The sequence below is a fragment of the Cuculus canorus genome, chromosome 2 (genome assembly GCF_017976375.1).
Source record: "Cuculus canorus isolate bCucCan1 chromosome 2, bCucCan1.pri, whole genome shotgun sequence".
Lineage (NCBI taxonomy): Eukaryota > Metazoa > Chordata > Aves > Cuculiformes > Cuculidae > Cuculus > Cuculus canorus.
Genome location: NC_071402.1, coordinates 133,427,609 through 133,440,191, shown reverse-complemented (window position 1 = coordinate 133,440,191; position 12,583 = coordinate 133,427,609). Strand labels below are relative to the sequence as shown.

Below are 12,583 nucleotides of genomic sequence, written 5' to 3'. Positions count from 1 at the left end.
TTTCTTCTCTGAAATTTTAACCACAACACAGTCCAGCAATTTTTTTTGCCCATGTCCCACTGATCAATTTTAAAAAACACTAGCTACATCATGTCTTGAACCACAGATGCAAAATTTAACCACCAGGTGGTTTTTCTATGAGGGACACCTCAGCTCCTGAGGAAAGAATTATGACTTGTATGGATTTGGACTTCAGATTTTATAAGTTAATATCTCCAGCTTGGATACTCAAGTATCCCCCTATACCCTGAGCTGACCAGATGCCATGTGCATCACTTCCCACCAGTAAATGAGCACACTCCTTCCAGACCAAATTTACTATACAAGCTGAGCCAGATGAGTCTTAATAACAATGAGCACCTGGCTTCTCCTCTGTTGCTTTCAGAGAGGACTCTGTTCATCAGCATACAGCCAGCATGTAAACAGAGGCCCTGCAGCACGACCACAGGCAAGATCAGAAAGAACCTGGTCAGATGTTGCTGCCAGGAAATGGCCTTTGGTAAGGCCAGGCACAAAAGGAACATGACAATAGGGCTACACCAAGATATGAAGCTGATTGACTGAGAAAACAGTAACTGGAAAAGCAACTAGGAAGGTAATGGTGCTGAAACTGACCTTTGGCACTAATCTGGACAAGAGGAAAGGGGCTGCAATGGGGAGATGTGACATTGCAAACACACCTAGCAAGGTACTGCTTACAGACAGTAAGGTTAGCACTGGAACAGCAAAGGGACTGTAACAGCTTGTAGCAACCTGAACAAACAATCTGAGTGCTTCCTGCAACTGAAGCATAAGCACTTCCATTTGGAGCTCAATGGGGCCAATTCCAGATTTGAGATTCTAACCTCTCCACTATCAGTACCTGTGAAACTTCCTGGCAAAGCTCCATGAGATGCTGCAAAACTATATCAGAGCATGAAATCTTCCGGAACTTTTGTGAAGTACTCATAAGCACTGCAGGACAGACAATAAGAAAATTCGTAACTCTGTCTTCAGAGCAGAGCTTAAGTGTAAAGGACAACAGCCAAACAAACAAGGAGGAAGAAAGGACTGTTTCAGATTGGGTTTTGTGTTACAGCACCACTGAATCAGACCATATACAGAGTGCACAGCACTGGTCATGGCTTTGCTGTAGTTTCTGAAGCCACAACGCACAGGCAACAATAACTCCAGTTTTCTAAGACCTTTCATGCTTGACTTCATTGTTTTGATACTGGTCCTCCTTAAGTCAACTGTGGGTGTGTGTTAGTGAGATAAGAACACAGGATTTAGCTTGTATACACACCCATGACTCAATTATTCAGCAGTGTGCTTGGTCAGACAGGAAGCAAAGAACAATCTGTCTAGATGGAATAACATGCATGTTAAGTGGAACAAAGTGTAAATGACCAACATGGGGAACAGGTTTGAGGCACTGACCTTACACACTGTACATGTCCACCGGAATCTCCTAGAAATCAGCGTCCCTAAAAAAAGAAAATAAGATTATGTCAGCTCATATGCAAGCATAGCTCACGCTTTTTCTTCCTAAACATTTGACCTTATATTTTGATTCTGCGGTCATCCCAGTTACACTTCTCCGAGTCCTATATAGTACCTTAAAGTGCCAAAGACATTATTTGTGCGACTTTTTTAGTTCAAAGTGAGGACTGTATCACAGCCATTAGGACAGCCTTTTCATGCCATAAAAACGAAGGCACATCCTGTTTTGTGACACGCTGGCATATAAGGTGTCTGAGGCTACTAGGCCTGTTGGGATAGTGTTGTATGGCTGTATAGGGTGGAAGGAAACAAAAGTGGAGTCTTACCTACGCTGCCTGCTGTAAATGGCTCTTGGCATGCAGTAGCAGTCAAAACATGCCAGGAGAGAGATGAGTCCCAGAGAGCTCCAGGTGGTACAGAAAAAAAACATGCCAGGGAGATTGGAGATTGCAGCGATTAAACACCACAAACAAGAAGCAGCCCAGTGATCAAGCTCAATCCCAGGACCATTTTACTTCCAGAACAGAGCTAGCTTTTTATGCTATTGAGAATAAGCTGTAAAAAGACAGCCTAGTAAGCATTGGCATTGAGTAAACAGAACTGTGGTTTCTCAAAAAGAATCAGATGACTTTTGATAAGGCTTATGGTATTTCACCTAGAATTTCCATCAAGCAACGTTCCTGGATCTCATCTATTACAGTTGCTGTTCAAGAAACTTTCATAAGGAAACCAGTTATGCCTCAGAAGTCCCAGCTGAGTTTCACCTTTCTCAGTGACCGAGAACACTTTGGAAAACCTGGATGTCCAGTACTTCTACTGGAAGCTATGCTTCTATCTGTTTATTTAGATCACAAACATGCATTTAGTTTGGGTCCCACTGATCTCAAGGGTACCCTAAACTACTTTCATTCACACAGACCTTGTTTCACATTAGATACACTTGCGTAATATTTGCAGCACTGTAAACTAATTCATATTTCATGTTTTAGCATCATAATTAAGCTGTTCTGAAAAGCGAACAGTATGTAATAACATACGTATTAAAATTGGGGACAAAGGTAAAGAACATATAAAGGAATATCTGCTTGAATTGGATGTAGTTGACACACTGTTACAGGAATTCTCATATTTGTAAATAAGTTCTACTGCAAATGTATAAATTTTTAGATTGTAATGTTAGGATTTTAAGAAACATCCAGCCTTACTAGATAGGTTCATATCCTTAACTGGCTTTTCAGGAGGAGCTCAGGACAACGGTTGGATCTTTGAGGTCATCTTTAAAGCACACAAACGGCCCATTTCTATGGGCAAAAAGTTGAGCACCTGTGGCAAAAGGCCAGGATAGATTGACTTCAATGAACTCAAATGCAAAACTAATCCATGTTGAAGATGGAGGCAGAGCCAGGTTACTCATGAGAATGCAAAAGCATTGTCTAAGTTCCCATTCAGGGATGGAATTAGGAAAGTCAAAGCCATGCTGGGACTGAACCTAGCAAATGACGCGAAGGGCAAAAAGAAGTGGTCTGTAAGAACATTGGCACAAAAAAGCATGCTAAGGAAGACACAGGCCTACTGCATGACAAAGAATACAGAAAGGATGGAGGTACATTTTCCCTTGGTTTTCACTGGAAGGTCTGCCTTGTGGCTCTCTAGTTCTCAAGAGTCTACTGTCAGGGTCTGTGACTTTATATCATTACCCATATTACACAAATTAAGTTAAGAGGTACCTAAGCCATTTGGACATACAGAACTTCATGAGATCAGATGGCTATGGTGATCAAAAGAGGTGGCTGAAGACGGGATAAAGACAAACACTATACTGATCTTCAAAAAACATAGAAAAGAGGATCAGAGAAAAATTCAGGCCCATCAAATTCACCCTCACTTCTTGGAAAGATCATGAAGAAAACCCTCCTGGAAACCATTCCCAGTCAAATGAAAAGACAAAAAGGTGACTGGGAACAGAAACTATGGATATATTGAGGACAAATCATGCCATGCTAATCCAACTGCCTTCTACTATGTTATGACTGCCTCTGGTGAATGAGGGGAGAGCAGTGGACCTTGTATGCTGATTTTAGCAATATCTTTGTCGTGGTGTCCTACAAAATCCTTACAGTCTCTTCTGCGACCACATTTGGAATAGCATCCAGTTTTGGGGCATGCTAGGGAAAGCAGTGCTACGTTACAGCATGTTTATTACTGCACGGTGCTGGCTGGATCTGAGGGTTCTTGAAGAAGTCCACACACAGCTCCATTAACTTTGCAAACGCTTCCCAGTGTTTTGCGACAGATGCGTGTTACCTCAGTTCCAGCATTAAACCTGAGCCGACCCAATTCACAACAAATCTGCCCAGAACACAAGGGACCAGAGTGCCAAAACATCTGTTTCCATATGGAACCAGCTGGGTTCATAATCCTACTGAAACTTTGAAAATCCCGATCTGTCCCTCTAAGGTGCCACCATGAAGCCTCAACAACATGTTCCACAAATGTCCATTTGCAGACTGACACCAGAGAGGACTGGCACAGGCTATCAGCCTGGAACACTGAAATACAGATGAACTGTTTCTAGACTCTGGCTTCAGACACGATGCAGTTGCACTCACACAGAGCTCTGCCACAGCTAACAAGACATGCTGGAACCAACAGGGCCCTGCAAACAGCCAACAGTGGCACCTCTGCATCTGTGGCTAAGTTCACCTGCGCTGTAGGCTATTTACCTACAAATTGTTCCCACAGGTAGCCAAATAGCTGGAATGCACGCAGAACTTCATAATATTTCTGGCATACTGCATCACTCTGCTTTCCTAATGAGATATTTTATTAGCCATGATGCTGGAATGAAACCTGATGGGAGAGCACCCTCATTACCACATGGCATTTCTACACCGACAGAAAATCCTTTGATCCTCTATATTCTCCAAGACCATTTGAATATACCATCTACACTTTTCTGTGCAAACAGGCAAATGCTGTCATGGTGTTCCGATTGATTTAAACTCTAACATACCTTATGCTTACCTTCCAGCTTATGCTCTGTACAACATTTGTACAGGCTTTCTTCTCTTTTGTAGCTTATTGTAATTCATTGCTACATAAGTTGTCCAGTTTCCCAAGAGCTGAACAACTTCATACAAATAGTATCTGAATATTATTAATAAGAAAAAGACAGTATGAGTGCCTTCTGTCCAATAGCTAAATTCATAATAATTCTGTATATCAATGTCACAGATAATTCTTCTTTGACAGTTAGCAAAAATATAAGAAGTGTCATGAGGCAAGGTGAAATTCAGATCTTAATCCTCTCCTAGGTTATAGGGAAAACAATTAAAAAAAGATAAATAAAAAATAGTTCCCCTAACTCAAATATCTGTCTTTGGCTGAACACTGGTTACACAGCTCTTACTCTGTTCTTAACAGCTTAAACAACAGATCTTACAGAATAAAGCAGGAAGCAACCAGAGACAGCAAACAAGAATCTCTAGAGCTGTGAATCTAGAACAAACTGTTGATCTAATCACAACTTCTCAGAACCTAGAGCTGAGCTAAAGTCTTTGCAAAAACATTACAAATGCTGATTTACAGATCAAATTTGACATCCAAAGATGGATCGTAGTTATGTAGGAGGGCAAGAGACTGAACAACACATACTTCTGAGATGCATCCAGAAACAACAAAAGGGAACCCACTGAGAGGCAGAGCAGAATTCAGGAAACCTTATGTGAAGGTAATGTGTTCATCAGAAAAGACACAGATGAGCCTGCACTTTCACTGACAGCACTGTCCTCACAGTTTTCTGCCCTTAGAAAGCAGCTAATACATTCTGAGTTTCTTTGATTCCCAACAAACTCTCTGCACCTTAAAAATTCTGCAACTTATAACTTCAAATATGACAGAATCATGAATTGCAGTTGATCTGCTTACTATAACAGTGTTATTGAAATGAATAACCTTCCCAGGAATTTTTAATACAGTAATAGAATGGCACTAAGTAACAAAAAATAAGATTTCTAAGGTACAAAAAGGTAGGAATGATAGTTTCATCTATGTAAAATACTCTGCAGGAAAGAAAATGTGCTTAGGTGAGGGAACCAATGCCATCTGTGCCTCTGCAACAGTTCTTGGCTGACAACCTGTATACCCCCACTCTCCTCCCTGGAAGCTGTGATCAAACTGAATCAAGTTAATGGGCCTCCAAAGCAAGAAGCAGTCTCACTGCAAGATGAAGATTAGGCAAGCCAGTTATATCTTCCCTGGTTTGTCTATAAACATGCAGCATTGGGAGCTACAAACTGTGTTTTACTTTACCTCTCCTTAGAAAAAGAGAACAGAGCAGACTATTGGTCTGAATTACCCATATTGCCAACACAGTAATAGAGCGAAAACTGAAGCCTGTGTCCATATATACGTTTCACATCAAGATTATACACACACTTAAAAGTATTCCTACTCTAACTACCTAAATAGCTAACACTGTAAATAGCTAAAGTGAATCTTGAGTTTTAGTTATATCAATATGACAAATTACAAGATTTAATTCTACCCTTAAAAGTCATTAATGATGACATCATTGATGTTCTAATCCTGCAAAATCATTTGTGCTCAGCTTTTAATCCAGAAGTATTTTCATTTTATTTGACTACTCACTGATGCACTCGTTTATTAATTCAGAAAGCTTGTAGAACTGGTCTGCAAGTCCTGCATTAGCAGTTCCTTCCATCCACTAAAACTTTTTATCTATTCCTTTGTCTTGGGAAGATCCACGGCTTTGCTACTTATCCTAGGAAGCGTGTATCCTGCAGATTATCCACAACTTCTCAGGAGAAAAAATACTGCAGTCTTATAAAGGAGCTGTATTCACAGAATTACTCTTGCAACCTACTTCAAGAGCTTACATCATGCTTTATACATTCTTCAAAGAAGCACATGGGGAAATGGCATCCGTTAAACAGAGAGGGACTCCTGCTACATTCATACAACTGGGAGGTGCTAATGAGGAAAGAAATTTGTGCTGTTTGACCCCCCTAGTGCTTAAATCTCCATTCAAGCCTCTCAACACAAAGCTCCTGCGCAGATAGTAAATAAATTGTCCAAAGAGCAGCTCTCAGCACGTCAAACAGAGCCCCACCACAGCCCTCTAAGCGCACAGAAATGATTGTTCCTGCATGAAGCACACAAACTACACAGATAAATTGTGCAGTAAGAACACTTCTCTGCTCCACTTCTCTTAAAACTGGGATTTCACGGTGGTATGTTGAATTACTGAGGAAAAAAGGTTCAGCAGCATACTGAGTATCTAGTGCTTGAGACACAGCCACATTCCACAAGCCCACTGGAACCAAATATTTCTTTCACTGCAAGCACCTCTGGAACTAACACTTCTATATACAATTTCTTCTATTTCCTTTTGCTCTCTATTGGGGTTTATCAGACAACCCAGCAAAAAAGCTCATTTATTCCATTCCATTTATTTATTTGTTTTAAAAAATTTAAAAAAGGATTAAAAAATAAATAGATAAATAAAACCCTGAATTTGACATGCAGAAACACCTCAACCATGTACTCAAAACAACAGAAGTATTGGAGAAATTGGAGCTTGTTTTTCAAGGAGATAGTTTAAGCCAAGACAACATTTCCTTTCCCTTCTTCTTCAAGTTAGTAAATTGCATGGAGAACAAACCACAGTAATACAAAACTATGATTAAAGACTTGCACACCATTAGAAATCATGTACAAGGTATGAAGAAATTTGGATGTTTTGGGTCTTCTTTCTGTCCTTCTGTAGTACATCTAGGCACCTGTTTGCAAACAGGACATCCAACAAAAATGAGTAGTACTATTGACATTAAGTATATAACTTTCACTGAATTTTACACTTATTCTTTATACCCTCTTGTGCAGGGCAGATGAGTGATAGCTAACTGCACAGAGTACTGTTAAGAGTTACTTTACTCCAAAACCAATTATCATGCTTCTAATGTGGAACAATTATTCCAGAATACACAATTAACTTAGGAAATTATTCTGCTTAATTTCATGGTGTAGTATAAACAGAGGGTGATGTCCAGAGCCCTGTTTCTTATTCTATCATTTAGTCTTTTAGTTTTTCATTCCCAACTCTGATATGTATAAGTTAACAGAAGACAGCAACAGATAAACAACGTAAGTTTGCACACTGGCAATGTATTGCTCCCAGAACTTTATGAATATCAATGCATCTGAACTGCACTGATTTTCAGTACTTGAGCAAGTTTTAGCCTACAAGAAAAGGTGCAAATCATCACATCAAGATGATTTTTAAAACCTGGTTTTGCTCCCACAAAGTGCAAGGATCAAGTCATCCATCAGTATTTCTCCCTAAAAAACCAAATTTCTGTCTATTTCTGCCTATGCAATTTTCTTACTATATGCATGTCATATTCCAAAGACTATCAAGTCATAAACTTACAGGCCTAAGGGATCACCTTCTTTCTAGAACATAATACGTATTGAAATTACACTTGGAGCTGGTTTGGTTTTTGTGTTTGGTTTGGGTTTTTTTCCCCATTTTTTAAATGCTTGAATGACAAATTCCTAGAAAAAAAAAGTGGTTTATCTCAAAAACACAGGTAAGAATGGCACATGCAGTCATGACAGAGTACATGTAGTCTCAGAAGAAAATATTTCAAATAAATGCTGGTAGACCACAGTTGGAAGATTGATTAGTAAAAATAGCCCTTTCTAAATAAACTAACTTGAATGTAGAACATCATTTACATAAAGACAGATATTTACTTACACGTAAAATTAATTTTAAATTGCTTTTTCAGATTGATTTTTCAGCTGCTTATTGTGAAATAATATAAGAACAGCACACACTATCAGTCTGCCCTCACATACCCCTGTTTACTTGACTACCAGTTTCCAACTTCTATTTGTGAAGAACATTGAGCGAATGTCCTCAGGAAAGAACCTGGTAAATATCATATGTATTGTGTATGTTTTGTGGAAGAACAATTTGAATGAGTTTCCGAGTAGCAGACCTAACCTCACACGGAAAATGAGCAAAGCTGGGGATATATGCAATCCAGTATCGAATCTCATTCTAAATGGAGACTCGCTTCGTTTCCCTGAAATGACTATCAAATTGTTTTGTAATACACATTTGTTCTCTTAGCTTAAAAAACACTATTTTTAAACTTAGTAGTTGAATGCTATTAAAGAAAATGCCAGATGGAACACCTGCTGTGCATAGATTATAAAAGACAATATGAAGATTGGTTTTGTGACACATTCTACCTGTAATCAGTCTTTCTCTTTGTAGAACCTATGATAAACGCAGTGGATGTACAAAAAAAATCATGAAACTCTTTTCACACGTACACTATAATAAATATGAACAAATATGTTTTTAGAAGTTCAAACTAATGGCCCTCTTATTTAGATAACCCTACCAGCTGACACAGTTAATGCTCTCAAGTTTCTGCGTCCTTTTTCATCCACACAGAAGCCAGTAAGTAGTCCTATTATACCAGAGGGGAAACAATGATGGGGGGGGGGGGGGGGGGGAATAGGGGAAAGTAATTGTCTATAGATTTCCTCAGGAGATCATTTCACATCCATGGATAAGATATTACATTAACAAAACAGTTTTAGCAAGCACAGCAACAACAATACAGGGTGATCTTTCACCACGTTTGAGTGAGTACCAAGATCAATACAGGCTGCGTATTCTTGATAGATGCATAGTTCACTCAAACTTATATTACTGTCCTCAAATTCTGGCACACCAGCCAAGTGTTCCTAGGGCTACTCACAAGGTGGACCTAAGACACTCCCCAAGGCTGACGTAAGTGATTGCATAACCGGTCAAAACGGCCCTCAATTTGCCATGGCTAACAATAGCCACGGGAAAAACTACCGTGAGACTATTATCGCAATCAACACATAAAGGTCAAATGTTTCTACTGTTCTTGATTGCTTGGTTCTTTTGTTTAATATTCTTGACTGCCCAGGCTTTTGTATTTTCAATGCTTCTGCATCACGTGATATAATTTTGTCCTTAGAGTGATTTTATGGTTAAGAAGTGACAAAACATCTTGAAAAATCAATTACTTCAGTGCAAAACTTGTTGAAGGAGATTTTGAAAAAAGTATTAAAGTGCCTTTGAGGACATTTCTTGACTCTTAGTTTAGCTGAGATATTAGCACATTTTATTCTGCCAACTCGTACCAACACCTTTCAACACTAGTTTAAGAGTGAAAAGAGCTGTTATTCATTTCTTCCAGAAAAGATTACTTGGACATTGTCAGAACAATTTACCAGCCCTGGAGAGCACAGATAACAGAGAAGAATAGGCAAGATAGGTGGGCTTGAAACCCTACTAAGGGGGAAAAAACCAAACCCATAGTAGGGGTCTACAAGAATTTTACTTTGCACTATAGGATTCCTTCCACATCCCGATAACATAATTCTGTGAAAGAAAAATGTTCAAGAACCCTCCCCTTTCCACACAGTCATAACAGGTTGCCTTGAACCTGCAAGCCTTAAGTAATGTGCAGATTTGAATGTCAGCTCCCACAAACACAATGGAAGAAATCACCATTATCTAAAAAGCACTTAATTCTTTCTCAATTAAGAACGCAGCAAATTCCAACTACCCACATCTAGCTCCTAAGCATGCTGCAATTTAAACCTTTCTGCAAATAACAGTGTTTCACACACCATGTTAAAGAAACTGAAGAAACTCATTTAGATCAAGGTTTGGCAGGTTTTAACTGCCACATCATCTTCCAGTAGAAGCCATGGGTAAAGAATGACTGGTTACACCAGTTAAGGCAGTTTACTATAAAAGAAGATCACCGTGGCTTTACAGTAAACTCCTCTTTTCAAGGCATTAACATACTTAAATCATAAAGGTACTCAGTTTAAATCAATAGGCTAAGATATTCAGAGGGCAGTACAAAAAAAATTGCTCATGTCTAAATGAAATTTTCCTGGACTTCACGCTAAATCCCACTAAGAACTGCAACTCCTAGATCAATGCCAGATAGACAGCACTGTCAAGTGCTACTTCCACATTCCTCTCAAGAACCCCGGCTACACAAAGCGGAAAACGAGTAGATTACTAGAAAAGTCAGATGAAAGACAGTAACACCAAACAAAGCCTGCACTGCAGACTCCAAAACCCAACCTTCCATTTTCTCTGCTGAACACTTTGGAAGAATGATCAGACAGTTTTTTTCCTTATAACAACAGCCCTGCTAGACTGAAACACGAGAATTGTTTATTTCCAATAAGTCTGCTGTGCAACAAGAGCAATGTCTGCTTTGCAAGGATCAAATTAAATAAAATCCATTGAGAAATGCAAAGAAAGAGGAATGAAACATGAGGAGGAAAAAAAAACTCCCAAGAAACAGGTGCTTCCTGGACATACAGCGTCACCTTGGTTTAAAGCAAGGCTTCCAGGCAGGGGCAAAATATAAGAAACAACCAAACAGAAGAACAACTCCAATACAAAGCTTCCAAAACATGCCCAAATTATGTACTCCAGATCACCCAATTCAGCATCACAGTTATCAATTTGAACTGAATTGCTGTGTTAAGAGGGTCCATGCTGTGCCTTGAGGCTATCAGCGCTACCCAAAACAGAGTGGAACAAGAGGCTTATTTACATTTGGCGCTGAACATACACACAACGACACTGATGAATAAAGAACACAGTGCCCTTCACCTCTTCCTCTTACTAAAAGCTGGCCTGATCTTTCAAGTAATGTTCTTCCAAACGACTGGTGCATATAAACTAAATTCACATGCCAGGTGCAGATCAAATCTGATTATCAAGATGAACCTTTCACAAAGACGATCAGAGGGCTGAAGCACCTCTGCTATGACACAGGTTGAGAGAGTTGGGGTTGTTCAGCCTGGAGAAGAGAAAGATCCAGGGAGATCTTAGGGCAGTCTCCCAGTACCTGAAAAGGGGCTACTGGAAAGCCGGGGAGGGACTTGTAACAAGGGCATGGCGTGACAGGACGAGGGAAATGGCTTAAACTGGAAGGGGGAAGATTTAGATTAGCCATTAGGAATAAATTCTTTAGAATGAGGATGGTGAGGCACTGGCACAGGCTGCCCAGGGAAGCTGTGGATGCCCCCTCCCTGGAGGCGTTCAAGGCCAGGTTGGATGGGGCCTCGGGCAGCCTGATCCAGTGGGAGGTGTCCCTGCCCCTCGCAGGAGGTTGGAACTGGGAAGCTCTAAATGGGAAGCACGGGCTGCTTTTTTCCCAATCGCAGCCTATGCCGCCCCGGCCCGGGCAGGGAGCCAGGGAGGATGCAGGGGAGGCAGGGGCGGATGCAGGGAGCGATCATGGCGAGGCGGCGGCGCAGGGGGACGCGGGGCACGGCGAGGACGGGCCGATGCCATCTTGTGCCTTCGGAAGGGCGCCTCGGGCGGGGCCGGCTCGCCCCCACGAGGCGGCGGGACACGTTTGTTCCCCGCGGGGACCCCCCTCAGCCCCTCGCCCCGCACTCACCTCCCGCGACGCAGGGCCGGCCCGAGGCGCCGCCGCCCCGCCAGGTGCTTCAGCGCCGCCGGCGTCACAGCGCGCGGAGCCGCCCCCGCGCGGGCGGAGCCGCCGCTGCCCCCGGCCGGAGCCGCCCCGGCGCTACAGGGGAGCGGGCGGCGCGCTGCGGGGGTTCAGGGATCGGTGCTGGGTCCAACCCTGCTCAATGTCTTTATCAATGACCTGGATGAGAGGATTGAGTGCAGCCTTAGCAGGTTTGCAGATGACACTAAGCTGGGAGGAAGTGTGGATCTGCTGGAGGAAAGGGAGGCTCTGCAAAGGGATCTGAACAGGCTGGATCGATGGGCTGAGACCAACGGCATGAGATTCAACAATTCCAAATACCGAGTCCTGTACTTGGGGCACAACAATCCTGTGCAGCTACAGACTAGGGGAAGAGTGGCTGGAAAGCTGCACGGAGGAGAAGGACCCGGGGGTGATTGACAGCGGCTGAACATGAGCCAGCAGTGTGCCCAGGTGGCCAAGAAGGCCAATGGCATCTTGGCTTGCATCAGAAACGGTGTGACCAGCAGGTCCAGGGAGGTGATTCTGCCCCTGTA

The 12,583-nt window shown here is 41.7% G+C and overlaps 1 protein-coding gene across 3 annotated transcripts in view; it reads right to left on the bottom strand.

The window, feature by feature from the left end:
- ICA1 (islet cell autoantigen 1) overlaps positions 1-12,095 on the bottom strand; it is a 69,525-nt gene extending 57,430 nt beyond the window's left edge. For all 3 annotated transcript variants that reach the window (XM_054059939.1, XM_054059940.1, XM_054059941.1), the window contains exons 1-2: positions 11,994-12,095; positions 1,420-1,466 (exon numbers count right to left, since the gene is read on the bottom strand). The gene's annotated coding sequence lies outside the window, so the exon portion shown is untranslated. The remainder of the gene's footprint in view (positions 1-1,419; positions 1,467-11,993) is intronic.
- Positions 12,096-12,583: the final 488 nt, after the last annotated feature.